General features: G+C 43.5%; 23 non-coding genes across 23 annotated transcripts; 17 read left to right on the top strand and 6 right to left on the bottom strand.

Moving 5' to 3' along the window:
* Window positions 1–1,216: 1,216 nt before the first annotated feature.
* TRNAI-UAU (transfer RNA isoleucine (anticodon UAU)) lies at window positions 1,217–1,311 on the bottom strand. Its single transcript has 2 exons — window positions 1,274–1,311; window positions 1,217–1,252 (listed from the first exon to the last, which is right to left on the bottom strand). It is a non-coding gene; the product is annotated as a tRNA-Ile (tRNA).
* Window positions 1,312–2,333: 1,022 nt separating this feature from the next.
* TRNAT-UGU (transfer RNA threonine (anticodon UGU)) lies at window positions 2,334–2,405 on the top strand. Its single transcript has one exon. It is a non-coding gene; the product is annotated as a tRNA-Thr (tRNA).
* Window positions 2,406–3,092: 687 nt separating this feature from the next.
* TRNAS-GCU (transfer RNA serine (anticodon GCU)) lies at window positions 3,093–3,173 on the top strand. The gene has a single exon. It is a non-coding gene; the product is annotated as a tRNA-Ser (tRNA).
* Window positions 3,174–3,719: 546 nt separating this feature from the next.
* Window positions 3,720–3,791, top strand: TRNAT-CGU (transfer RNA threonine (anticodon CGU)). Its single transcript has one exon. It is a non-coding gene; the product is annotated as a tRNA-Thr (tRNA).
* Window positions 3,792–5,279: 1,488 nt separating this feature from the next.
* TRNAI-UAU (transfer RNA isoleucine (anticodon UAU)) lies at window positions 5,280–5,374 on the bottom strand. The gene is made up of 2 exons: window positions 5,337–5,374; window positions 5,280–5,315 (listed from the first exon to the last, which is right to left on the bottom strand). It is a non-coding gene; the product is annotated as a tRNA-Ile (tRNA).
* Window positions 5,375–6,396: 1,022 nt separating this feature from the next.
* On the top strand, window positions 6,397–6,468 carry TRNAT-UGU (transfer RNA threonine (anticodon UGU)). The gene has a single exon. It is a non-coding gene; the product is annotated as a tRNA-Thr (tRNA).
* Window positions 6,469–7,155: 687 nt separating this feature from the next.
* Window positions 7,156–7,237, top strand: TRNAS-GCU (transfer RNA serine (anticodon GCU)). The gene has a single exon. It is a non-coding gene; the product is annotated as a tRNA-Ser (tRNA).
* A 546-nt stretch (window positions 7,238–7,783) lies between these two features.
* On the top strand, window positions 7,784–7,855 carry TRNAT-CGU (transfer RNA threonine (anticodon CGU)). Its single transcript has one exon. It is a non-coding gene; the product is annotated as a tRNA-Thr (tRNA).
* A 1,488-nt stretch (window positions 7,856–9,343) lies between these two features.
* Window positions 9,344–9,438, bottom strand: TRNAI-UAU (transfer RNA isoleucine (anticodon UAU)). Its single transcript has 2 exons — window positions 9,401–9,438; window positions 9,344–9,379 (listed from the first exon to the last, which is right to left on the bottom strand). It is a non-coding gene; the product is annotated as a tRNA-Ile (tRNA).
* Window positions 9,439–10,460: 1,022 nt separating this feature from the next.
* TRNAT-UGU (transfer RNA threonine (anticodon UGU)) lies at window positions 10,461–10,532 on the top strand. Its single transcript has one exon. It is a non-coding gene; the product is annotated as a tRNA-Thr (tRNA).
* A 687-nt stretch (window positions 10,533–11,219) lies between these two features.
* On the top strand, window positions 11,220–11,301 carry TRNAS-GCU (transfer RNA serine (anticodon GCU)). The gene has a single exon. It is a non-coding gene; the product is annotated as a tRNA-Ser (tRNA).
* A 546-nt stretch (window positions 11,302–11,847) lies between these two features.
* TRNAT-CGU (transfer RNA threonine (anticodon CGU)) lies at window positions 11,848–11,919 on the top strand. Its single transcript has one exon. It is a non-coding gene; the product is annotated as a tRNA-Thr (tRNA).
* A 1,488-nt stretch (window positions 11,920–13,407) lies between these two features.
* On the bottom strand, window positions 13,408–13,502 carry TRNAI-UAU (transfer RNA isoleucine (anticodon UAU)). The gene is made up of 2 exons: window positions 13,465–13,502; window positions 13,408–13,443 (listed from the first exon to the last, which is right to left on the bottom strand). It is a non-coding gene; the product is annotated as a tRNA-Ile (tRNA).
* A 1,022-nt stretch (window positions 13,503–14,524) lies between these two features.
* On the top strand, window positions 14,525–14,596 carry TRNAT-UGU (transfer RNA threonine (anticodon UGU)). The gene has a single exon. It is a non-coding gene; the product is annotated as a tRNA-Thr (tRNA).
* A 687-nt stretch (window positions 14,597–15,283) lies between these two features.
* On the top strand, window positions 15,284–15,365 carry TRNAS-GCU (transfer RNA serine (anticodon GCU)). Its single transcript has one exon. It is a non-coding gene; the product is annotated as a tRNA-Ser (tRNA).
* A 546-nt stretch (window positions 15,366–15,911) lies between these two features.
* Window positions 15,912–15,983, top strand: TRNAT-CGU (transfer RNA threonine (anticodon CGU)). The gene has a single exon. It is a non-coding gene; the product is annotated as a tRNA-Thr (tRNA).
* A 1,499-nt stretch (window positions 15,984–17,482) lies between these two features.
* On the bottom strand, window positions 17,483–17,577 carry TRNAI-UAU (transfer RNA isoleucine (anticodon UAU)). Its single transcript has 2 exons — window positions 17,540–17,577; window positions 17,483–17,518 (listed from the first exon to the last, which is right to left on the bottom strand). It is a non-coding gene; the product is annotated as a tRNA-Ile (tRNA).
* Window positions 17,578–18,599: 1,022 nt separating this feature from the next.
* Window positions 18,600–18,671, top strand: TRNAT-UGU (transfer RNA threonine (anticodon UGU)). Its single transcript has one exon. It is a non-coding gene; the product is annotated as a tRNA-Thr (tRNA).
* Window positions 18,672–19,358: 687 nt separating this feature from the next.
* Window positions 19,359–19,440, top strand: TRNAS-GCU (transfer RNA serine (anticodon GCU)). The gene has a single exon. It is a non-coding gene; the product is annotated as a tRNA-Ser (tRNA).
* A 546-nt stretch (window positions 19,441–19,986) lies between these two features.
* TRNAT-CGU (transfer RNA threonine (anticodon CGU)) lies at window positions 19,987–20,058 on the top strand. The gene has a single exon. It is a non-coding gene; the product is annotated as a tRNA-Thr (tRNA).
* A 1,488-nt stretch (window positions 20,059–21,546) lies between these two features.
* TRNAI-UAU (transfer RNA isoleucine (anticodon UAU)) lies at window positions 21,547–21,641 on the bottom strand. Its single transcript has 2 exons — window positions 21,604–21,641; window positions 21,547–21,582 (listed from the first exon to the last, which is right to left on the bottom strand). It is a non-coding gene; the product is annotated as a tRNA-Ile (tRNA).
* Window positions 21,642–22,663: 1,022 nt separating this feature from the next.
* TRNAT-UGU (transfer RNA threonine (anticodon UGU)) lies at window positions 22,664–22,735 on the top strand. Its single transcript has one exon. It is a non-coding gene; the product is annotated as a tRNA-Thr (tRNA).
* A 687-nt stretch (window positions 22,736–23,422) lies between these two features.
* TRNAS-GCU (transfer RNA serine (anticodon GCU)) lies at window positions 23,423–23,504 on the top strand. The gene has a single exon. It is a non-coding gene; the product is annotated as a tRNA-Ser (tRNA).
* Window positions 23,505–23,676: the final 172 nt, after the last annotated feature.

Genomic DNA, 23,676 nt, shown 5'->3' with positions numbered 1-23,676 from the left:
ACGTGCCAGGCGTGTTGAAAGACAAAGACAGACACAACCGCACATACCAGTTGAAGAAAGACAGCCAGCAAACACATTTGTATAGAGGTAAGCAAGCCTCAATTAGAGATGTGAGTCCCTCCGTTTCTGCGGGAGTCCACAAGTTTAATAAAAAATGAACACATATCTTTCATGTTCTAATGATTACCAATCTTTCTGATTAGCTCTGCATAGCTCCAATGGCTATGTGTGTGTGTGTGTGTGTATGTGCCCGTGTGTGTAGGGGAAGGGGTCGGTAGATGTGTTCACGCAGAGCAAGTTGCATACATCGCCAACAGCCATTCTCTCCTGCTCCTGTGCATCCAGTTCGGAAGCAAACCCACCCAATTGTTCTATATGTCTGCTACCCTGACCGCATTCACACATCATTGGCTATTAGTATGCAGCTTGTGGGCGCTGTCAATGGGATATAAGCACCATTCCCCATGTCTGCAATAGCTAGACCAGATTCTGAGGTATGATGAGCAGGGGTCCAGGCACTTCGCCTGACGAACGCCGGGCTTAGCCCTGCCGGGCCTAGCCCTGAGGGGCCTAACTGGGCATGGCCCTGTGTAAGGTAGGGTGAGCAGGGGACCACTTGCAACTAACCTTCGGCACCAATCAGGCATGGAGAGGTCTGTGCAAATGCCCAGCCCTTTAGCAATCTCGATCTGCAAAACCTTCAACTCCTAATTCTCATGGCTCCCAGAAGCCCTAGCCCATATGCAAATGAGGCGAGTTCCTATCAGCATCCTTGTTCTGCTTGATTTTATCAAAGTGACTGCCTGATTAGTGAAAGGGTATTTATTCTCAGAGGTTTGCTTCAAAGGCGATAATGCAGTAAATAGACAACATTATTCTTTGTAAGTTCATATTGTCTCCTGGATCCTACTCCAGTAACCCTTTTTCTACCTTTACAAATGTCTTCCGTAAGTGGTGCTCAGCAGAAAATGGAGTATAATAACAGTTGACATTTTTTATTTTCTGTTCTATTTTCTAAAACCCTCCGTAGCTGTATTTAAAGCGCAAACACCCCATAAATAACTTGCAATGAGTATTCCATGTCTAAAAGGCAGAGGAGCTGTCATACAACATTAACTGACAATCAAGGAAACCTTGAGGTGAACCAAAAAATGTCCAGAACATTTATTGGTTCAATAATTCAGTTTTGAGGTGAATTAGTAAAAAGTTCCAAAGTTGCTCCAGGTGAGGCTTGAACTCACAACCTCGGCATTGCTCACTGCATGTACTGCTGTATAAGTACCGCGCGCTAACCGATTGCGCCACTGGAGCTGCTGTGTTTTGGTTTTCGACATGAAACTACACCCACAAACACACACACAAGTGTACAAAAGCACCCACAAGCTCTGGCATTGTCTTTTTAGCTGACACCAAATTATGGGTGCCTTGTAGTGCCCATATTGTGCCACTGGAGCTTACCTTTTAGCCTGATATACACTTTGCCACTGATGTTCAGCCAATGGTGCAGTCAAATGTCCCTTCTACATTTTTGTCATGCTGCAGGCAGTGCCACTGGAGCCAGCATGATGCTCTTCCTCATATTCAACACGTGTCAATTGAAACACCTCCCAATGTCATCTTGGCGATGCCTATAAACACCCCAGGACTTTGATGAATTTTTCTCAACAGCAAGTGAGGCAGTTTTCCTGCAAACGGCTGGATGTACCTCAACAAGGAACGCATTGTGGTTCTATTTTGAAGATGTTTGTGTTATTACCTGTAAAGACTTGAATGCCTAACATAATCCCTGTAGACGAGGTGGCCGAGTGGTTAAGGCGATGGACTGCTAATCTGCTGTACACGCGTGGTTTCGAATCCCACCTTTGTCGATTTTAACTTTTGAAATCTTTTTTAAACATCTGCATTGCTCTAAGCACCATTGCCATTGGCTTTCAAAGAACATACAGACAAAAGTGAAAATATGCATGTTAGTTGATTAAGAAGGACACAAACAAGGTTGTCGTGTTACTGGCAGGAATGCAATCTGCTGTGCTTGACTACCCTTTGAGCCAGAATCCGGATAGAAATTTAAAAAAGCAAAGGTAATATCCATATTGTCTCTCTGCTGCCATGTACATGTTTTTTTCAACTTTCACGCATCACATCTCCTCATTAGTCACCCTAAAATTGCACGGAATACGCACAAATTAGCTGCTCCTCAAAAAATCGGCCAGAAAAAAACAGGTCAAATCACAATCATATACATACATTCTCACACACCCTTCAAATATGTCTACCCAGTAAACATCATGTTGTGTGCTCGTTGTGTTGCTGTTATGCGTCGTAACCTGAGGGGCTCTGTAGCTCAGTGGCAGAGCACTGGTCTTGTAAACCAGGGGTCGTGAGTTCGATCCTCATCAGGGCCTCCAAATGGTAATTTTCTTGAACATTGTTGAATAGGAACTGATATTGCACATTGTACCTGTGCAACCTTTTACCAATGGATTCGGGCCTATAACAAAGCCACAAGCGCAAGGTGTCTGAATAGTCTGTGGGGAAGGTCGGCTTTCTGGACCTAATTTCTTCAAGAAAAAGACCTTGATAATTTTGTGATGACAGATGCAGATGATCACGGTGAAGCCCTTACTCTATTGAACAGTACAGCGGTTCTGGGTTGCACGCCTTTCTCTATTTTCAGGGACGTTGATGTGGCAAAATTTAATTGGAAAAGGGTTATTGCCATCACTCACTATTTAAATTCAATGACATCACAGGAAGCAGCAGCATCTGAACTTTGATCTTGGCTGGAAACGTTGAATGATGCCAAACACTGGGAAACTGGAGCTTGCGTTATGCTGGTTTTACTACTAATGGTGTGCCATACGGAAGCTCAAGCACCTTCCTCTGGATTAGTGTTGTGAACCCTCCAGGAGCTCTTGTTATATTTTTCTGAACTTCAACTTGATGTGTTTATCTATCAATGGCCGGGTAAGGAAGAACGAGTCAACGATCTTGTTTCTATTATGACAAACATGATCTATTTTTCACTGACTTTGCACCACCATTGTTTTATCTCTTCTTTAAGCATGGGATTCGAGCACCGTTCCCAAACAGACGAGGTGGCGAGTGGTTAAGGCGATGGACTGCTAATCCATTGTGCTCTGCACGCGTGGGTTCGAATCCCACCTTCGTCGTATTTTTTCTTTATAGTCTGCATTTAAACATAGACCAAAGTCTTTCAACCTCCCTGTGAAAGACAGGAATGAGTACAGATATGGAAATAGAGATGTAAAAATAAGTTCATTGGTGCAGGCGGAGAATGAAATTAGTCAAAGACTTTCCTCGTAGGTTTCCATTCTTTACTATTATAGGAGCCAAAATCAGCGCAGTTAGTAAACTCCCAAGCTTACATCCCAAATTCTTTTTTCTTTTAGTTGTCTGCCTTTTACATGTTCCTTTTGCCATCATTCTGACCTGCTATCTAAACTCATGAACCTGTTCAGCATCCTACTCAATACATACATACCCGTAAAAGTACATACTCAAACGCATACCGACAATGTATCACCAACATAAGCACACACGCTTTCGCAAATCAGATGTATGATGACGTACTGAACACATGCAGAGATATACAGCCATTTTTACACAACCAGAAATTCATATACCTGGAGATCTACCTAGGTAAAAACCATGGTTTCTTTGCACTTTCTGTTGTTGGCTGTGAGCAAGCAGCAGGTGGCCTTGTAGCTCAGTGGCAGAACACTGGTCTCGTAAACCAGGGGTCATGAGTTCAAACCTCATCAGGGCCTCGGGCGGATTATTTTCAAAAAGCACGGGGAAGAGAAGCCAGAGTTGCACCATCTACAGAGAACCTTTTATGACGGGATGCATCCTCATAATTGAAGTCTTCCACAGAAGGAGTGAAATAGAGTTCGAGAGGAAGGCCTAATGTTTTCAGGCAAAGACTGACAAAAACCTTGCAATGTCGCATGTAGCTGCTTTGGTGAAAAGACTGTTCAAGTTCACAATGCAACGGAGGGGTGTTCCCCATCTCCATACAATCATCTCTTTGATAATGTAAACGTGCCAGGCGTGTTGAAAGACAAAGACAGACACAACCGCACATACCAGTTGAAGAAAGACAGCCAGCAAACACATTTGTATAGAGGTAAGCAAGCCTCAATTAGAGATGTGAGTCCCTCCGTTTCTGCGGGAGTCCACAAGTTTAATAAAAAATGAACACATATCTTTCATGTTCTAATGATTACCAATCTTTCTGATTAGCTCTGCATAGCTCCAATGGCTATGTGTGTGTGTGTGTGTGTATGTGCCCGTGTGTGTAGGGGAAGGGGTCGGTAGATGTGTTCACGCAGAGCAAGTTGCATACATCGCCAACAGCCATTCTCTCCTGCTCCTGTGCATCCAGTTCGGAAGCGAACCCACCCAATTGTTCTATATGTCTGCTACCCTGACCGCATTCACACATCATTGGCTATTAGTATGCAGCTTGTGGGCGCTGTCAATGGGATATAAGCACCATTCCCCATGTCTGCAATAGCTAGACCAGATTCTGAGGTATGATGAGCAGGGGTCCAGGCACTTCGCCTGACAAACGCCGGGCTTAGCCCTGCCGGGCCTAGCCCTGAGGGGCCTAACTGGGCATGGCCCTGTGTAAGGTAGGGTGAGCAGGGGACCACTTGCAACTAACCTTCGGCACCAATCAGGCATGGAGAGGTCTGTGCAAATGCCCAGCCCTTTAGCAATCTCGATCTGCAAAACCTTCAACTCCTAATTCTCATGGCTCCCAGAAGCCCTAGCCCATATGCAAATGAGGCGAGTTCCTATCAGCATCCTTGTTCTGCTTGATTTTATCAAAGTGACTGCCTGATTAGTGAAAGGGTATTTATTCTCAGAGGTTTGCTTCAAAGGCGATAATGCAGTAAATAGACAACATTATTCTTTGTAAGTTGATATTGTCTCCTGGATCCTACTCCAGTAACCCTTTTTCTACCTTTACAAATGTCTTCCGTAAGTGGTGCTCAGCAGAAAATGGAGTATAATAACAGTTGACATTTTTTATTTTCTGTTCTATTTTCAAAAACCCTCCGTAGCTGTATTTAAAGCGCAAACACCCCATAAATAACTTGCAATGAGTATTCCATGTCTAAAAGGCAGAGGAGCTGTCATACAACATTAACTGACAATCAAGGAAACCTTGAGGTGAACCAAAAAATGTCCAGAACATTTATTGGTTCAATAATTCAGTTTTGAGGTGAATTAGTAAAAAGTTCCAAAGTTGCTCCAGGTGAGGCTTGAACTCACAACCTCGGCATTGCTCACTGCATGTACTGCTGTATAAGTACCGGGCGCTAACCGATTGCACCACTGGAGCTGCTGTGTTTTGGTTTTCGACATGAAACTACACCCACAAACACACACACAAGTGTACAAAAGCACCCACAAGCTCTGGCATTGTCTTTTTAGCTGACACCAAATTATGGGTGCCTTGTAGTGCCCATATTGTGCCACTGGAGCTTACCTTTTAGCCTGATATACACTTTGCCACTGATGTTCAGCCAATGGTGCAGTCAAATGTCCCTTCTACATTTTTGTCATGCTGCAGGCAGTGCCACTGGAGCCAGCATGATGCTCTTCCTCATATTCAACACGTGTCAATTGAAACACCTCCCAATGTCATCTTGGCGATGCCTATAAACACCCCAGGACTTTGATGAATTTTTCTCAACAGCAAGTGAGGCAGTTTTCCTGCAAACGGCTGGATGTACCTCAACAAGGAACGCATTGTGGTTCTATTTTGAAGATGTTTGTGTTATTACCTGTAAAGACTTGAATGCCTAACATAATCCCTGTAGACGAGGTGGCCGAGTGGTTAAGGCGATGGACTGCTAATCTGCTGTACACGCGTGGTTTCGAATCCCACCTTTGTCGATTTTAACTTTTGAAATCTTTTTTAAACATCTGCATTGCTCTAAGCACCATTGCCATTGGCTTTCAAAGAACATACAGACAAAAGTGAAAATATGCATGTTAGTTGATTAAGAAGGACACAAACAAGGTTGTCGTGTTACTGGCAGGAATGCAATCTGCTGTGCTTGACTACCCTTTGAGCCAGAATCCGGATAGAAATTTAAAAAAGCAAAGGTAATATCCATATTGTCTCTCTGCTGCCATGTACATGTTTTTTTCAACTTTCACGCATCACATCTCCTCATTAGTCACCCTAAAATTGCACGGAATACGCACAAATTAGCTGCTCCTCAAAAAATCGGCCAGAAAAAAACAGGTCAAATCACAATCATATACATACATTCTCACACACCCTTCAAATATGTCTACCCAGTAAACATCATGTTGTGTGCTCGTTGTGTTGCTGTTATGCGTCGTAACCTGAGGGGCTCTGTAGCTCAGTGGCAGAGCACTGGTCTTGTAAACCAGGGGTCGTGAGTTCGATCCTCATCAGGGCCTCCAAATGGTAATTTTCTTGAACATTGTTGAATAGGAACTGATATTGCACATTGTACCTGTGCAACCTTTTACCAATGGATTCGGGCCTATAACAAAGCCACAAGCGCAAGGTGTCTGAATAGTCTGTGGGGAAGGTCGGCTTTCTGGACCTAATTTCTTCAAGAAAAAGACCTTGATAATTTTGTGATGACAGATGCAGATGATCACGGTGAAGCCCTTACTCTATTGAACAGTACAGCGGTTCTGGGTTGCACGCCTTTCTCTATTTTCAGGGACGTTGATGTGGCAAAATTTAATTGGAAAAGGGTTATTGCCATCACTCACTATTTAAATTCAATGACATCACAGGAAGCAGCAGCATCTGAACTTTGATCTTGGCTGGAAACGTTGAATGATGCCAAACACTGGGAAACTGGAGCTTGCGTTATGCTGGTTTTACTACTAATGGTGTGCCATACGGAAGCTCAAGCACCTTCCTCTGGATTAGTGTTGTGAACCCTCCAGGAGCTCTTGTTATATTTTTCTGAACTTCAACTTGATGTGTTTATCTATCAATGGCCGGGTAAGGAAGAACGAGTCAACGATCTTGTTTCTATTATGACAAACATGATCTATTTTTCACTGACTTTGCACCACCATTGTTTTATCTCTTCTTTAAGCATGGGATTCGAGCACCGTTCCCAAACAGACGAGGTGGCCGAGTGGTTAAGGCGATGGACTGCTAATCCATTGTGCTCTGCACGCGTGGGTTCGAATCCCACCTTCGTCGTATTTTTTCTTTATAGTCTGCATTTAAACATAGACCAAAGTCTTTCAACCTCCCTGTGAAAGACAGGAATGAGTACAGATATGGAAATAGAGATGTAAAAATAAGTTCATTGGTGCAGGCGGAGAATGAAATTAGTCAAAGACTTTCCTCGTAGGTTTCCATTCTTTACTATTATAGGAGCCAAAATCAGCGCAGTTAGTAAACTCCCAAGCTTACATCCCAAATTCTTTTTTCTTTTAGTTGTCTGCCTTTTACATGTTCCTTTTGCCATCATTCTGACCTGCTATCTAAACTCATGAACCTGTTCAGCATCCTACTCAATACATACATACCCGTAAAAGTACATACTCAAACGCATACCGACAATGTATCACCAACATAAGCACACACGCTTTCGCAAATCAGATGTATGATGACGTACTGAACACATGCAGAGATATACAGCCATTTTTACACAACCAGAAATTCATATACCTGGAGATCTACCTAGGTAAAAACCATGGTTTCTTTGCACTTTCTGTTGTTGGCTGTGAGCAAGCAGCAGGTGGCCTTGTAGCTCAGTGGCAGAGCACTGGTCTCGTAAACCATGGGTCATGAGTTCAAACCTCATCAGGGCCTCGGGCGGATTATTTTCAAAAAGCACGGGGAAGAGAAGCCAGAGTTGCACCATCTACAGAGAACCTTTTATGACGGGATGCATCCTCATAATTGAAGTCTTCCACAGAAGGAGTGAAATAGAGTTCGAGAGGAAGGCCTAATGTTTTCAGGCAAAGACTGACAAAAACCTTGCAATGTCGCATGTAGCTGCTTTGGTGAAAAGACTGTTCAAGTTCACAATGCAACGGAGGGGTGTTCCCCATCTCCATACAATCATCTCTTTGATAATGTAAACGTGCCAGGCGTGTTGAAAGACAAAGACAGACACAACCGCACATACCAGTTGAAGAAAGACAGCCAGCAAACACATTTGTATAGAGGTAAGCAAGCCTCAATTAGAGATGTGAGTCCCTCCGTTTCTGCGGGAGTCCACAAGTTTAATAAAAAATGAACACATATCTTTCATGTTCTAATGATTACCAATCTTTCTGATTAGCTCTGCATAGCTCCAATGGCTATGTGTGTGTGTGTGTGTGTATGTGCCCGTGTGTGTAGGGGAAGGGGTCGGTAGATGTGTTCACGCAGAGCAAGTTGCATACATCGCCAACAGCCATTCTCTCCTGCTCCTGTGCATCCAGTTCGGAAGCGAACCCACCCAATTGTTCTATATGTCTGCTACCCTGACCGCATTCACACATCATTGGCTATTAGTATGCAGCTTGTGGGCGCTGTCAATGGGATATAAGCACCATTCCCCATGTCTGCAATAGCTAGACCAGATTCTGAGGTATGATGAGCAGGGGTCCAGGCACTTCGCCTGACGAACGCCGGGCTTAGCCCTGCCGGGCCTAGCCCTGAGGGGCCTAACTGGGCATGGCCCTGTGTAAGGTAGGGTGAGCAGGGGACCACTTGCAACTAACCTTCGGCACCAATCAGGCATGGAGAGGTCTGTGCAAATGCCCAGCCCTTTAGCAATCTCGATCTGCAAAACCTTCAACTCCTAATTCTCATGGCTCCCAGAAGCCCTAGCCCATATGCAAATGAGGCGAGTTCCTATCAGCATCCTTGTTCTGCTTGATTTTATCAAAGTGACTGCCTGATTAGTGAAAGGGTATTTATTCTCAGAGGTTTGCTTCAAAGGCGATAATGCAGTAAATAGACAACATTATTCTTTGTAAGTTGATATTGTCTCCTGGATCCTACTCCAGTAACCCTTTTTCTACCTTTACAAATGTCTTCCGTAAGTGGTGCTCAGCAGAAAATGGAGTATAATAACAGTTGACATTTTTTATTTTCTGTTCTATTTTCAAAAACCCTCCGTAGCTGTATTTAAAGCGCAAACACCCCATAAATAACTTGCAATGAGTATTCCATGTCTAAAAGGCAGAGGAGCTGTCATACAACATTAACTGACAATCAAGGAAACCTTGAGGTGAACCAAAAAATGTCCAGAACATTTATTGGTTCAATAATTCAGTTTTGAGGTGAATTAGTAAAAAGTTCCAAAGTTGCTCCAGGTGAGGCTTGAACTCACAACCTCGGCATTGCTCACTGCATGTACTGCTGTATAAGTACCGCGCGCTAACCGATTGCGCCACTGGAGCTGCTGTGTTTTGGTTTTCGACATGAAACTACACCCACAAACACACACACAAGTGTACAAAAGCACCCACAAGCTCTGGCATTGTCTTTTTAGCTGACACCAAATTATGGGTGCCTTGTAGTGCCCATATTGTGCCACTGGAGCTTACCTTTTAGCCTGATATACACTTTGCCACTGATGTTCAGCCAATGGTGCAGTCAAATGTCCCTTCTACATTTTTGTCATGCTGCAGGCAGTGCCACTGGAGCCAGCATGATGCTCTTCCTCATATTCAACACGTGTCAATTGAAACACCTCCCAATGTCATCTTGGCGATGCCTATAAACACCCCAGGACTTTGATGAATTTTTCTCAACAGCAAGTGAGGCAGTTTTCCTGCAAACGGCTGGATGTACCTCAACAAGGAACGCATTGTGGTTCTATTTTGAAGATGTTTGTGTTATTACCTGTAAAGACTTGAATGCCTAACATAATCCCTGTAGACGAGGTGGCCGAGTGGTTAAGGCGATGGACTGCTAATCTGCTGTACACGCGTGGTTTCGAATCCCACCTTTGTCGATTTTAACTTTTGAAATCTTTTTTAAACATCTGCATTGCTCTAAGCACCATTGCCATTGGCTTTCAAAGAACATACAGACAAAAGTGAAAATATGCATGTTAGTTGATTAAGAAGGACACAAACAAGGTTGTCGTGTTACTGGCAGGAATGCAATCTGCTGTGCTTGACTACCCTTTGAGCCAGAATCCGGATAGAAATTTAAAAAAGCAAAGGTAATATCCATATTGTCTCTCTGCTGCCATGTACATGTTTTTTTCAACTTTCACGCATCACATCTCCTCATTAGTCACCCTAAAATTGCACGGAATACGCACAAATTAGCTGCTCCTCAAAAAATCGGCCAGAAAAAAACAGGTCAAATCACAATCATATACATACATTCTCACACACCCTTCAAATATGTCTACCCAGTAAACATCATGTTGTGTGCTCGTTGTGTTGCTGTTATGCGTCGTAACCTGAGGGGCTCTGTAGCTCAGTGGCAGAGCACTGGTCTTGTAAACCAGGGGTCGTGAGTTCGATCCTCATCAGGGCCTCCAAATGGTAATTTTCTTGAACATTGTTGAATAGGAACTGATATTGCACATTGTACCTGTGCAACCTTTTACCAATGGATTCGGGCCTATAACAAAGCCACAAGCGCAAGGTGTCTGAATAGTCTGTGGGGAAGGTCGGCTTTCTGGACCTAATTTCTTCAAGAAAAAGACCTTGATAATTTTGTGATGACAGATGCAGATGATCACGGTGAAGCCCTTACTCTATTGAACAGTACAGCGGTTCTGGGTTGCACGCCTTTCTCTATTTTCAGGGACGTTGATGTGGCAAAATTTAATTGGAAAAGGGTTATTGCCATCACTCACTATTTAAATTCAATGACATCACAGGAAGCAGCAGCATCTGAACTTTGATCTTGGCTGGAAACGTTGAATGATGCCAAACACTGGGAAACTGGAGCTTGCGTTATGCTGGTTTTACTACTAATGGTGTGCCATACGGAAGCTCAAGCACCTTCCTCTGGATTAGTGTTGTGAACCCTCCAGGAGCTCTTGTTATATTTTTCTGAACTTCAACTTGATGTGTTTATCTATCAATGGCCGGGTAAGGAAGAACGAGTCAACGATCTTGTTTCTATTATGACAAACATGATCTATTTTTCACTGACTTTGCACCACCATTGTTTTATCTCTTCTTTAAGCATGGGATTCGAGCACCGTTCCCAAACAGACGAGGTGGCCGAGTGGTTAAGGCGATGGACTGCTAATCCATTGTGCTCTGCACGCGTGGGTTCGAATCCCACCTTTGTCGTATTTTTTCTTTATAGTCTGCATTTAAACATAGACCAAAGTCTTTCAACCTCCCTGTGAAAGACAGGAATGAGTACAGATATGGAAATAGAGATGTAAAAATAAGTTCATTGGTGCAGGCGGAGAATGAAATTAGTCAAAGACTTTCCTCGTAGGTTTCCATTCTTTACTATTATAGGAGCCAAAATCAGCGCAGTTAGTAAACTCCCAAGCTTACATCCCAAATTCTTTTTTCTTTTAGTTGTCTGCCTTTTACATGTTCCTTTTGCCATCATTCTGACCTGCTATCTAAACTCATGAACCTGTTCAGCATCCTACTCAATACATACATACCCGTAAAAGTACATACTCAAACGCATACCGACAATGTATCACCAACATAAGCACACACGCTTTCGCAAATCAGATGTATGATGACGTACTGAACACATGCAGAGATATACAGCCATTTTTACACAACCAGAAATTCATATACCTGGAGATCTACCTAGGTAAAAACCATGGTTTCTTTGCACTTTCTGTTGTTGGCTGTGAGCAAGCAGCAGGTGGCCTTGTAGCTCAGTGGCAGAGCACTGGTCTCGTAAACCATGGGTCATGAGTTCAAACCTCATCAGGGCCTCGGGCGGATTATTTTCAAAAAGCACGGGGAAGAGAAGCCAGAGTTGCACCATCTACAGAGAACCTTTTATGACGGGATGCATCCTCATAATTGAAGTCTTCCACAGAAGGAGTGAAATAGAGTTCGAGAGGAAGGCCTAATGTTTTCAGGCAAAGACTGACAAAAACCTTGCAATGTCGCATGTAGCTGCTTTGGTGAAAAGACTGTTCAAGTTCACAATGCAACGGAGGGGTGTTCCCCATCTCCATACAATCATCTCTTTGATAATGTAAACGTGCCAGGCGTGTTGAAAGACAAAGACAGACACAACCGCACATACCAGTTGAAGAAAGACAGCCAGCAAACACATTTGTATAGAGGTAAGCAAGCCTCAATTAGAGATGTGAGTCCCTCCGTTTCTGCGGGAGTCCACAAGTTTAATAAAAAATGAACACATATCTTTCATGTTCTAATGATTACCAATCTTTCTGATTAGCTCTGCATAGCTCCAATGGCTATGTGTGTGTGTGTGTGTGTATGTGCCCGTGTGTGTAGGGGAAGGGGTCGGTAGATGTGTTCACGCAGAGCAAGTTGCATACATCGCCAACAGCCATTCTCTCCTGCTCCTGTGCATCCAGTTCAGAAGCGAACCCACCCAATTGTTCTATATGTCTGCTACCCTGACCGCATTCACACATCATTGGCTATTAGTATGCAGCTTGTGGGCGCTGTCAATGGGATATAAGCACCATTCCCCATGTCTGCAATAGCTAGACCAGATTCTGAGGTATGATGAGCAGGGGTCCAGGCACTTCGCCTGACGAACGCCGGGCTTAGCCCTGCCGGGCCTAGCCCTGAGGGGCCTAACTGGGCATGGCCCTGTGTAAGGTAGGGTGAGCAGGGGACCACTTGCAACTAACCTTCGGCACCAATCAGGCATGGAGAGGTCTGTGCAAATGCCCAGCCCTTTAGCAATCTCGATCTGCAAAACCTTCAACTCCTAATTCTCATGGCTCCCAGAAGCCCTAGCCCATATGCAAATGAGGCGAGTTCCTATCAGCATCCTTGTTCTGCTTGATTTTATCAAAGTGACTGCCTGATTAGTGAAAGGGTATTTATTCTCAGAGGTTTGCTTCAAAGGCGATAATGCAGTAAATAGACAACATTATTCTTTGTAAGTTGATATTGTCTCCTGGATCCTACTCCAGTAACCCTTTTTCTACCTTTACAAATGTCTTCCGTAAGTGGTGCTCAGCAGAAAATGGAGTATAATAACAGTTGACATTTTTTATTTTCTGTTCTATTTTCAAAATCCCTCCGTAGCTGTATTTAAAGCGCAAACACCCCATAAATAACTTGCAATGAGTATTCCATGTCTAAAAGGCAGAGGAGCTGTCATACAACATTAACTGACAATCAAGGAAACCTTGAGGTGAACCAAAAAATGTCCAGAACATTTATTGGTTCAATAATTCAGTTTTGAGGTGAATTAGTAAAAAGTTCCAAAGTTGCTCCAGGTGAGGCTTGAACTCACAACCTCGGCATTGCTCACTGCATGTACTGCTGTATAAGTACCGCGCGCTAACCGATTGCGCCACTGGAGCTGCTGTGTTTTGGTTTTCGACATGAAACTACACCCACAAACACACACACAAGTGTACAAAAGCACCCACAAGCTCTGGCATTGTCTTTTTAGCTGACACCAAATTATGGGTGCCTTGTAGTGCCCATATTGTGCCACTGGAGCTTACCTTTTAGCCTGATATACACTTTGCCACTGATGTTCAGCCAATGGTGCAGTCAAATGTCCCTTCTACATTTTTGTCATGCTGCAGGCAGTGCCACTGGAGCCAGCATGATGCTCTTCCTCATATTCAACACGTGTCAATTGAAACACCTCCCAATGTCATCTTGGCGATGCCTATAAACACCCCAGGACTTTGATGAATTTTTCTCAACAGCAAGTGAGGCAGTTTTCCTGCAAACGGCTGGATGTACCTCAACAAGGAACGCATTGTGGTTCTATTTTGAAGATGTTTGTGTTATTACCTGTAAAGACTTGAATGCCTAACATAATCCCTGTAGACGAGGTGGCCGAGTGGTTAAGGCGATGGACTGCTAATCTGCTGTACACGCGTGGTTTCGAATCCCACCTTTGTCGATTTTAACTTTTGAAATCTTTTTTAAACATCTGCATTGCTCTAAGCACCATTGCCATTGGCTTTCAAAGAACATACAGACAAAAGTGAAAATATGCATGTTAGTTGATTAAGAAGGACACAAACAAGGTTGTCGTGTTACTGGCAGGAATGCAATCTGCTGTGCTTGACTACCCTTTGAGCCAGAATCCGGATAGAAATTTAAAAAAGCAAAGGTAATATCCATATTGTCTCTCTGCTGCCATGTACATGTTTTTTTCAACTTTCACGCATCACATCTCCTCATTAGTCACCCTAAAATTGCACGGAATACGCACAAATTAGCTGCTCCTCAAAAAATCGGCCAGAAAAAAACAGGTCAAATCACAATCATATACATACATTCTCACACACCCTTCAAATATGTCTACCCAGTAAACATCATGTTGTGTGCTCGTTGTGTTGCTGTTATGCGTCGTAACCTGAGGGGCTCTGTAGCTCAGTGGCAGAGCACTGGTCTTGTAAACCAGGGGTCGTGAGTTCGATCCTCATCAGGGCCTCCAAATGGTAATTTTCTTGAACATTGTTGAATAGGAACTGATATTGCACATTGTACCTGTGCAACCTTTTACCAATGGATTCGGGCCTATAACAAAGCCACAAGCGCAAGGTGTCTGAATAGTCTGTGGGGAAGGTCGGCTTTCTGGACCTAATTTCTTCAAGAAAAAGACCTTGATAATTTTGTGATGACAGATGCAGATGATCACGGTGAAGCCCTTACTCTATTGAACAGTACAGCGGTTCTGGGTTGCACGCCTTTCTCTATTTTCAGGGACGTTGATGTGGCAAAATTTAATTGGAAAAGGGTTATTGCCATCACTCACTATTTAAATTCAATGACATCACAGGAAGCAGCAGCATCTGAACTTTGATCTTGGCTGGAAACGTTGAATGATGCCAAACACTGGGAAACTGGAGCTTGCGTTATGCTGGTTTTACTACTAATGGTGTGCCATACGGAAGCTCAAGCACCTTCCTCTGGATTAGTGTTGTGAACCCTCCAGGAGCTCTTGTTATATTTTTCTGAACTTCAACTTGATGTGTTTATCTATCAATGGCCGGGTAAGGAAGAACGAGTCAACGATCTTGTTTCTATTATGACAAACATGATCTATTTTTCACTGACTTTGCACCACCATTGTTTTATCTCTTCTTTAAGCATGGGATTCGAGCACCGTTCCCAAACAGACGAGGTGGCCGAGTGGTTAAGGCGATGGACTGCTAATCCATTGTGCTCTGCACGCGTGGGTTCGAATCCCACCTTCGTCGTATTTTTTCTTTATAGTCTGCATTTAAACATAGACCAAAGTCTTTCAACCTCCCTGTGAAAGACAGGAATGAGTACAGATATGGAAATAGAGATGTAAAAATAAGTTCATTGGTGCAGGCGGAGAATGAAATTAGTCAAAGACTTTCCTCGTAGGTTTCCATTCTTTACTATTATAGGAGCCAAAATCAGCGCAGTTAGTAAACTCCCAAGCTTACATCCCAAATTCTTTTTTCTTTTAGTTGTCTGCCTTTTACATGTTCCTTTTGCCATCATTCTGACCTGCTATCTAAACTCATGAACCTGTTCAGCATCCTACTCAATACATACATACCCGTAAAAGTACATACTCAAACGCATACCGACAATGTATCACCAACATAAGCACACACGCTTTCGCAAATCAGATGTATGATGACGTACTGAACACATGCAGAGATATACAGCCATTTTTACACAACCAGAAATTCATATACCTGGAGATCTACCTAGGTAAAACCCATGGTTTCTTTGCACTTTCTGTTGTTGGCTGTGAGCAAGCAGCAGGTGGCCTTGTAGCTCAGTGGCAGAGCACTGGTCTCGTAAACCAGGGGTCATGAGTTCAAACCTCATCAGGGCCTCGGGCGGATTATTTTCAAAAAGCACGGGGAAGAGAAGCCAGAGTTGCACCATCTACAGAGAACCTTTTATGACGGGATGCATCCTCATAATTGAAGTCTTCCACAGAAGAAGTGAAATAGAGTTCGAGAGGAAGGCCTAATGTTTTCAGGCAAAGACTGACAAAAACCTTGCAATGTCGCATGTAGCTGCTTTGGTGAAAAGACTGTTCAAGTACACAATGCAACGGAGGGGTGTTCCCCATCTCCATACAATCATCTCTTTGATAATGTAAACGTGCCAGGCGTGTTGAAAGACAAAGACAGACACAACCGCACATACCAGTTGAAGAAAGACAGCCAGCAAACACATTTGTATAGAGGTAAGCAAGCCTCAATTAGAGATGTGAGTCCCTCCGTTTCTGCGGGAGTCCACAAGTTTAATAAAAAATGAACACATATCTTTCATGTTCTAATGATTACCAATCTTTCTGATTAGCTCTGCATAGCTCCAATGGCTATGTGTGTGTGTGTGTGTGTATGTGCCCGTGTGTGTAGGGGAAGGGGTCGGTAGATGTGTTCACGCAGAGCAAGTTGCATACATCGCCAACAGCCATTCTCTCCTGCTCCTGTGCATCCAGTTCGGAAGCGAACCCACCCAATTGTTCTATATGTCTGCTACCCTGACCGCATTCACACATCATTGGCTATTAGTATGCAGCTTGTGGGCGCTGTCAATGGGATATAAGCACCATTCCCCATGTCTGCAATAGCTAGACCAGATTCTGAGGTATGATGAGCAGGGGTCCAGGCACTTCGCCTGACGAACGCCTGACAAACGCTGGGCTTAGCCCTGCTGGGCCTAGCCCTGAGGGGCCTAACTGGGCATGGCCCTGTGTAAGGTAGGGTGAGCAGGGGACCACTTGCAACTAACCTTCGGCACCAATCAGGCATGGAGAGGTCTGTGCAAATGCCCAGCCCTTTAGCAATCTCGATCTGCAAAACCTTCAACTCCTAATTCTCATGGCTCCCAGAAGCCCTAGCCCATATGCAAATGAGGCGAGTTCCTATCAGCATCCTTGTTCTGCTTGATTTTATCAAAGTGACTGCCTGATTAGTGAAAGGGTATTTATTCTCAGAGGTTTGCTTCAAAGGCGATAATGCAGTAAATAGACAACATTATTCTTTGTAAGTTGATATTGTCTCCTGGATCCTACTCCAGTAACCCTTTTTCTACCTTTACAAATGTCTTCCGTAAGTGGTGCTCAGCAGAAAATGGAGTATAATAACAGTTGACATTTTTTATTTTCTGTTCTATTTTCAAAAACCCTCCGTAGCTGTATTTAAAGCGCAAACACCCCATAAATAACTTGCAATGAGTATTCCATGTCTAAAAGGCAGAGGAGCTGTCATACAACATTAACTGACAATCAAGGAAACCTTGAGGTGAACCAAAAAATGTCCAGAACATTTATTGGTTCAATAATTCAGTTTTGAGGTGAATTAGTAAAAAGTTCCAAAGTTGCTCCAGGTGAGGCTTGAACTCACAACCTCGGCATTGCTCACTGCATGTACTGCTGTATAAGTACCGCGCGCTAACCGATTGCGCCACTGGAGCTGCTGTGTTTTGGTTTTCGACATGAAACTACACCCACAAACACACACACAAGTGTACAAAAGCACCCACAAGCTCTGGCATTGTCTTTTTAGCTGACACCAAATTATGGGTGCCTTGTAGTGCCCATATTGTGCCACTGGAGCTTACCTTTTAGCCTGATATACACTTTGCCACTGATGTTCAGCCAATGGTGCAGTCAAATGTCCCTTCTACATTTTTGTCATGCTGCAGGCAGTGCCACTGGAGCCAGCATGATGCTCTTCCTCATATTCAACACGTGTCAATTGAAACACCTCCCAATGTCATCTTGGCGATGCCTATAAACACCCCAGGACTTTGATGAATTTTTCTCAACAGCAAGTGAGGCAGTTTTCCTGCAAACGGCTGGATGTACCTCAACAAGGAACGCATTGTGGTTCTATTTTGAAGATGTTTGTGTTATTACCTGTAAAGACTTGAATGCCTAACATAATCCCTGTAGACGAGGTGGCCGAGTGGTTAAGGCGATGGACTGCTAATCTGCTGTACACGCGTGGTTTCGAATCCCACCTTTGTCGATTTTAACTTTTGAAATCTTTTTTAAACATCTGCATTGCTCTAAGCACCATTGCCATTGGCTTTCAAAGAACATACAGACAAAAGTGAAAATATGCATGTTAGTTGATTAAGAAGGACACAAACAAGGTTGTCGTGTTACTGGCAGGAATGCAATCTGCTGTGCTTGACTACCCTTTGAGCCAGAATCCGGATAGAAATTTAAAAAAGCAAAGGTAATATCCATATTGTCTCTCTGCTGCCATGTACATGTTTTTTTCAACTTTCACGCATCACATCTCCTCATTAGTCACCCTAAAATTGCACGGAATACGCACAAATTAGCTGCTCCTCAAAAAATCGGCCAGAAAAAAACAGGTCAAATCACAATCATATACATACATTCTCACACACCCTTCAAATATGTCTACCCAGTAAACATCATGTTGTGTGCTCGTTGTGTTGCTGTTATGCGTCGTAACCTGAGGGGCTCTGTAGCTCAGTGGCAGAGCACTGGTCTTGTAAACCAGGGGTCGTGAGTTCGATCCTCATCAGGGCCTCCAAATGGTAATTTTCTTGAACATTGTTGAATAGGAACTGATATTGCACATTGTACCTGTGCAACCTTTTACCAATGGATTCGGGCCTATAACAAAGCCACAAGCGCAAGGTGTCTGAATAGTCTGTGGGGAAGGTCGGCTTTCTGGACCTAATTTCTTCAAGAAAAAGACCTTGATAATTTTGTGATGACAGATGCAGATGATCACGGTGAAGCCCTTACTCTATTGAACAGTACAGCGGTTCTGGGTTGCACGCCTTTCTCTATTTTCAGGGACGTTGATGTGGCAAAATTTAATTGGAAAAGGGTTATTGCCATCACTCACTATTTAAATTCAATGACATCACAGGAAGCAGCAGCATCTGAACTTTGATCTTGGCTGGAAACGTTGAATGATGCCAAACACTGGGAAACTGGAGCTTGCGTTATGCTGGTTTTACTACTAATGGTGTGCCATACGGAAGCTCAAGCACCTTCCTCTGGATTAGTGTTGTGAACCCTCCAGGAGCTCTTGTTATATTTTTCTGAACTTCAACTTGATGTGTTTATCTATCAATGGCCGGGTAAGGAAGAACGAGTCAACGATCTTGTTTCTATTATGACAAACATGATCTATTTTTCACTGACTTTGCACCACCATTGTTTTATCTCTTCTTTAAGCATGGGATTCGAGCACCGTTCCCAAACAGACGAGGTGGCCGAGTGGTTAAGGCGATGGACTGCTAATCCATTGTGCTCTGCACGCGTGGGTTCGAATCCCACCTTCGTCGTATTTTTTCTTTATAGTCTGCATTTAAACATAGACCAAAGTCTTTCAACCTCCCTGTGAAAGACAGGAATGAGTACAGATATGGAAATAGAGATGTAAAAATAAGTTCATTGGTGCAGGCGGAGAATGAAATTAGTCAAAGACTTTCCTCGTAGGTTTCCATTCTTTACTATTATAGGAGCCAAAATCAGCGCAGTTAGTAAACTCCCAAGCTTACATCCCAAATTCTTTTTTCTTTTAGTTGTCTGCCTTTTACATGTTCCTTTTGCCATCATTCTGACCTGCTATCTAAACTCATGAACCTGTTCAGCATCCTACTCAATACATACATACCCGTAAAAGTACATACTCAAACGCATACCGACAATGTATCACCAACATAAGCACACACGCTTTCGCAAATCAGATGTATGATGACGTACTGAACACATGCAGAGATATACAGCCATTTTTACACAACCAGAAATTCATATACCTGGAGATCTACCTAGGTAAAAACCATGGTTTCTTTGCACTTTCTGTTGTTGGCTGTGAGCAAGCAGCAGGTGGTCTTGTAGCTCAGTGGCAGAGCACTGGTCTCGTAAACCATGGGTCATGAGTTCAAACCTCATCAGGGCCTCGGGCGGATTATTTTCAAAAAGCACGGGGAAGAGAAGCCAGAGTTGCACCATCTACAGAGAACCTTTTATGACGGGATGCATCCTCATAATTGAAGTCTTCCACAGAAGGAGTGAAATAGAGTTCGAGAGGAAGGCCTAATGTTTTCAGGCAAAGACTGACAAAAACCTTGCAATGTCGCATGTAGCTGCTTTGGTGAAAAGACTGTTCAAGTTCACAATGCAACGGAGGGGTGTTCCCCATCTCCATACAATCATCTCTTTGATAATGTAAACGTGCCAGGCGTGTTGAAAGACAAAGACAGACACAACCGCACATACCAGTTGAAGAAAGACAGCCAGCAAACACATTTGTATAGAGGTAAGCAAGCCTCAATTAGAGATGTGAGTCCCTCCGTTTCTGCGGGAGTCCACAAGTTTAATAAAAAATGAACACATATCTTTCATGTTCTAATGATTACCAATCTTTCTGATTAGCTCTGCATAGCTCCAATGGCTATGTGTGTGTGTGTGTGTGTATGTGCCCGTGTGTGTAGGGGAAGGGGTCGGTAGATGTGTTCACGCAGAGCAAGTTGCATACATCGCCAACAGCCATTCTCTCCTGCTCCTGTGCATCCAGTTCGGAAGCGAACCCACCCAATTGTTCTATATGTCTGCTACCCTGACCGCATTCACACATCATTGGCTATTAGTATGCAGCTTGTGGGCGCTGTCAATGGGATATAAGCACCATTCCCCATGTCTGCAATAGCTAGACCAGATTCTGAGGTATGATGAGCAGGGGTCCAGGCACTTCGCCTGACGAACGCCGGGCTTAGCCCTGCCGGGCCTAGCCCTGAGGGGCCTAACTGGGCATGGCCCTGTGTAAGGTAGGGTGAGCAGGGGACCACTTGCAACTAACCTTCGGCACCAATCAGGCATGGAGAGGTCTGTGCAAATGCCCAGCCCTTTAGCAATCTCGATCTGCAAAACCTTCAACTCCTAATTCTCATGGCTCCCAGAAGCCCTAGCCCATATGCAAATGAGGCGAGTTCCTATCAGCATCCTTGTTCTGCTTGATTTTATCAAAGTGACTGCCTGATTAGTGAAAGGGTATTTATTCTCAGAGGTTTGCTTCAAAGGCGATAATGCAGTAAATAGACAACATTATTCTTTGTAAGTTGATATTGTCTCCTGGATCCTACTCCAGTAACCCTTTTTCTACCTTTACAAATGTCTTCCGTAAGTGGTGCTCAGCAGAAAATGGAGTATAATAACAGTTGACATTTTTTATTTTCTGTTCTATTTTCAAAAACCCTCCGTAGCTGTATTTAAAGCGCAAACACCCCATAAATAACTTGCAATGAGTATTCCATGTCTAAAAGGCAGAGGAGCTGTCATACAACATTAACTGACAATCAAGGAAACCTTGAGGTGAACCAAAAAATGTCCAGAACATTTATTGGTTCAATAATTCAGTTTTGAGGTGAATTAGTAAAAAGTTCCAAAGTTGCTGCAGGTGAGGCTTGAACTCACAACCTCGGCATTGCTCACTGCATGTACTGCTGTATAAGTACCGCGCGCTAACCGATTGCGCCACTGGAGCTGCTGTGTTTTGGTTTTCGACATGAAACTACACCCACAAACACACACACAAGTGTACAAAAGCACCCACAAGCTCTGGCATTGTCTTTTTAGCTGACACCAAATTATGGGTGCCTTGTAGTGCCCATATTGTGCCACTGGAGCTTACCTTTTAGCCTGATATACACTTTGCCACTGATGTTCAGCCAATGGTGCAGTCAAATGTCCCTTCTACATTTTTGTCATGCTGCAGGCAGTGCCACTGGAGCCAGCATGATGCTCTTCCTCATATTCAACACGTGTCAATTGAAACACCTCCCAATGTCATCTTGGCGATGCCTATAAACACCCCAGGACTTTGATGAATTTTTCTCAACAGCAAGTGAGGCAGTTTTCCTGCAAACGGCTGGATGTACCTCAACAAGGAACGCATTGTGGTTCTATTTTGAAGATGTTTGTGTTATTACCTGTAAAGACTTGAATGCCTAACATAATCCCTGTAGACGAGGTGGCCGAGTGGTTAAGGCGATGGACTGCTAATCTGCTGTACACGCGTGGTTTCGAATCCCACCTTTGTCGATTTTAACTTTTGAAATCTTTTTTAAACATCTGCATTGCTCTAAGCACCATTGCCATTGGCTTTCAAAGAACATACAGACAAAAGTGAAAATATGCATGTTAGTTGATTAAGAAGGACACAAACAAGGTTGTCGTGTTACTGGCAGGAATGCAATCTGCTGTGCTTGACTACCCTTTGAGCCAGAATCCGGATAGAAATTTAAAAAAGCAAAGGTAATATCCATATTGTCTCTCTGCTGCCATGTACATGTTTTTTTCAACTTTCACGCATCACATCTCCTCATTAGTCACCCTAAAATTGCACGGAATACGCACAAATTAGCTGCTCCTCAAAAAATCGGCCAGAAAAAAACAGGTCAAATCACAATCATATACATACATTCTCACACACCCTTCAAATATGTCTACCCAGTAAACATCATGTTGTGTGCTCGTTGTGTTGCTGTTATGCGTCGTAACCTGAGGGGCTCTGTAGCTCAGTGGCAGAGCACTGGTCTTGTAAACCAGGGGTCGTGAGTTCGATCCTCATCAGGGCCTCCAAATGATAATTTTCTTGAACATTGTTGAATAGGAACTGATATTGCACATTGTACCTGTGCAACCTTTTACCAATGGATTCGGGCCTATAACAAAGCCACAAGCGCAAGGTGTCTGAATAGTCTGTGGGGAAGGTCGGCTTTCTGGACCTAATTTCTTCAAGAAAAAGACCTTGATAATTTTGTGATGACAGATGCAGATGATCACGGTGAAGCCCTTACTCTATTGAACAGTACAGCGGTTCTGGGTTGCACGCCTTTCTCTATTTTCAGGGACGTTGATGTGGCAAAATTTAATTGGAAAAGGGTTATTGCCATCACTCACTATTTAAATTCAATGACATCACAGGAAGCAGCAGCATCTGAACTTTGATCTTGGCTGGAAACGTTGAATGATGCCAAACACTGGGAAACTGGAGCTTGCGTTATGCTGGTTTTACTACTAATGGTGTGCCATACGGAAGCTCAAGCACCTTCCTCTGGATTAGTGTTGTGAACCCTCCAGGAGCTCTTGTTATATTTTTCTGAACTTCAACTTGATGTGTTTATCTATCAATGGCCGGGTAAGGAAGAACGAGTCAACGATCTTGTTTCTATTATGACAAACATGATCTATTTTTCACTGACTTTGCACCACCATTGTTTTATCTCTTCTTTAAGCATGGGATTCGAGCACCGTTCCCAAACAGACGAGGTGGCCGAGTGGTTAAGGCGATGGACTGCTAATCCATTGTGCTCTGCACGCGTGGGTTCGAATCCCACCTTCGTCGTATTTTTTCTTTATAGTCTGCATTTAAACATAGACCAAAGTCTTTCAACCTCCCTGTGAAAGACAGGAATGAGTACAGATATGGAAATAGAGATGTAAAAATAAGTTCATTGGTGCAGGCGGAGAATGAAATTAGTCAAAGACTTTCCTCGTAGGTTTCCATTCTTTACTAT

Source organism: Ambystoma mexicanum, unplaced genomic scaffold (assembly GCF_040938575.1).
Source record: "Ambystoma mexicanum isolate Mex_15411 unplaced genomic scaffold, UKY_AmexF1_1 Mex_scaf46, whole genome shotgun sequence".
Classification (NCBI taxonomy): domain Eukaryota; kingdom Metazoa; phylum Chordata; class Amphibia; order Caudata; family Ambystomatidae; genus Ambystoma; species Ambystoma mexicanum.
Note: the sequence above shows the minus strand (reverse complement) of the source record. Positions and strands in the feature narration are given on the sequence as shown.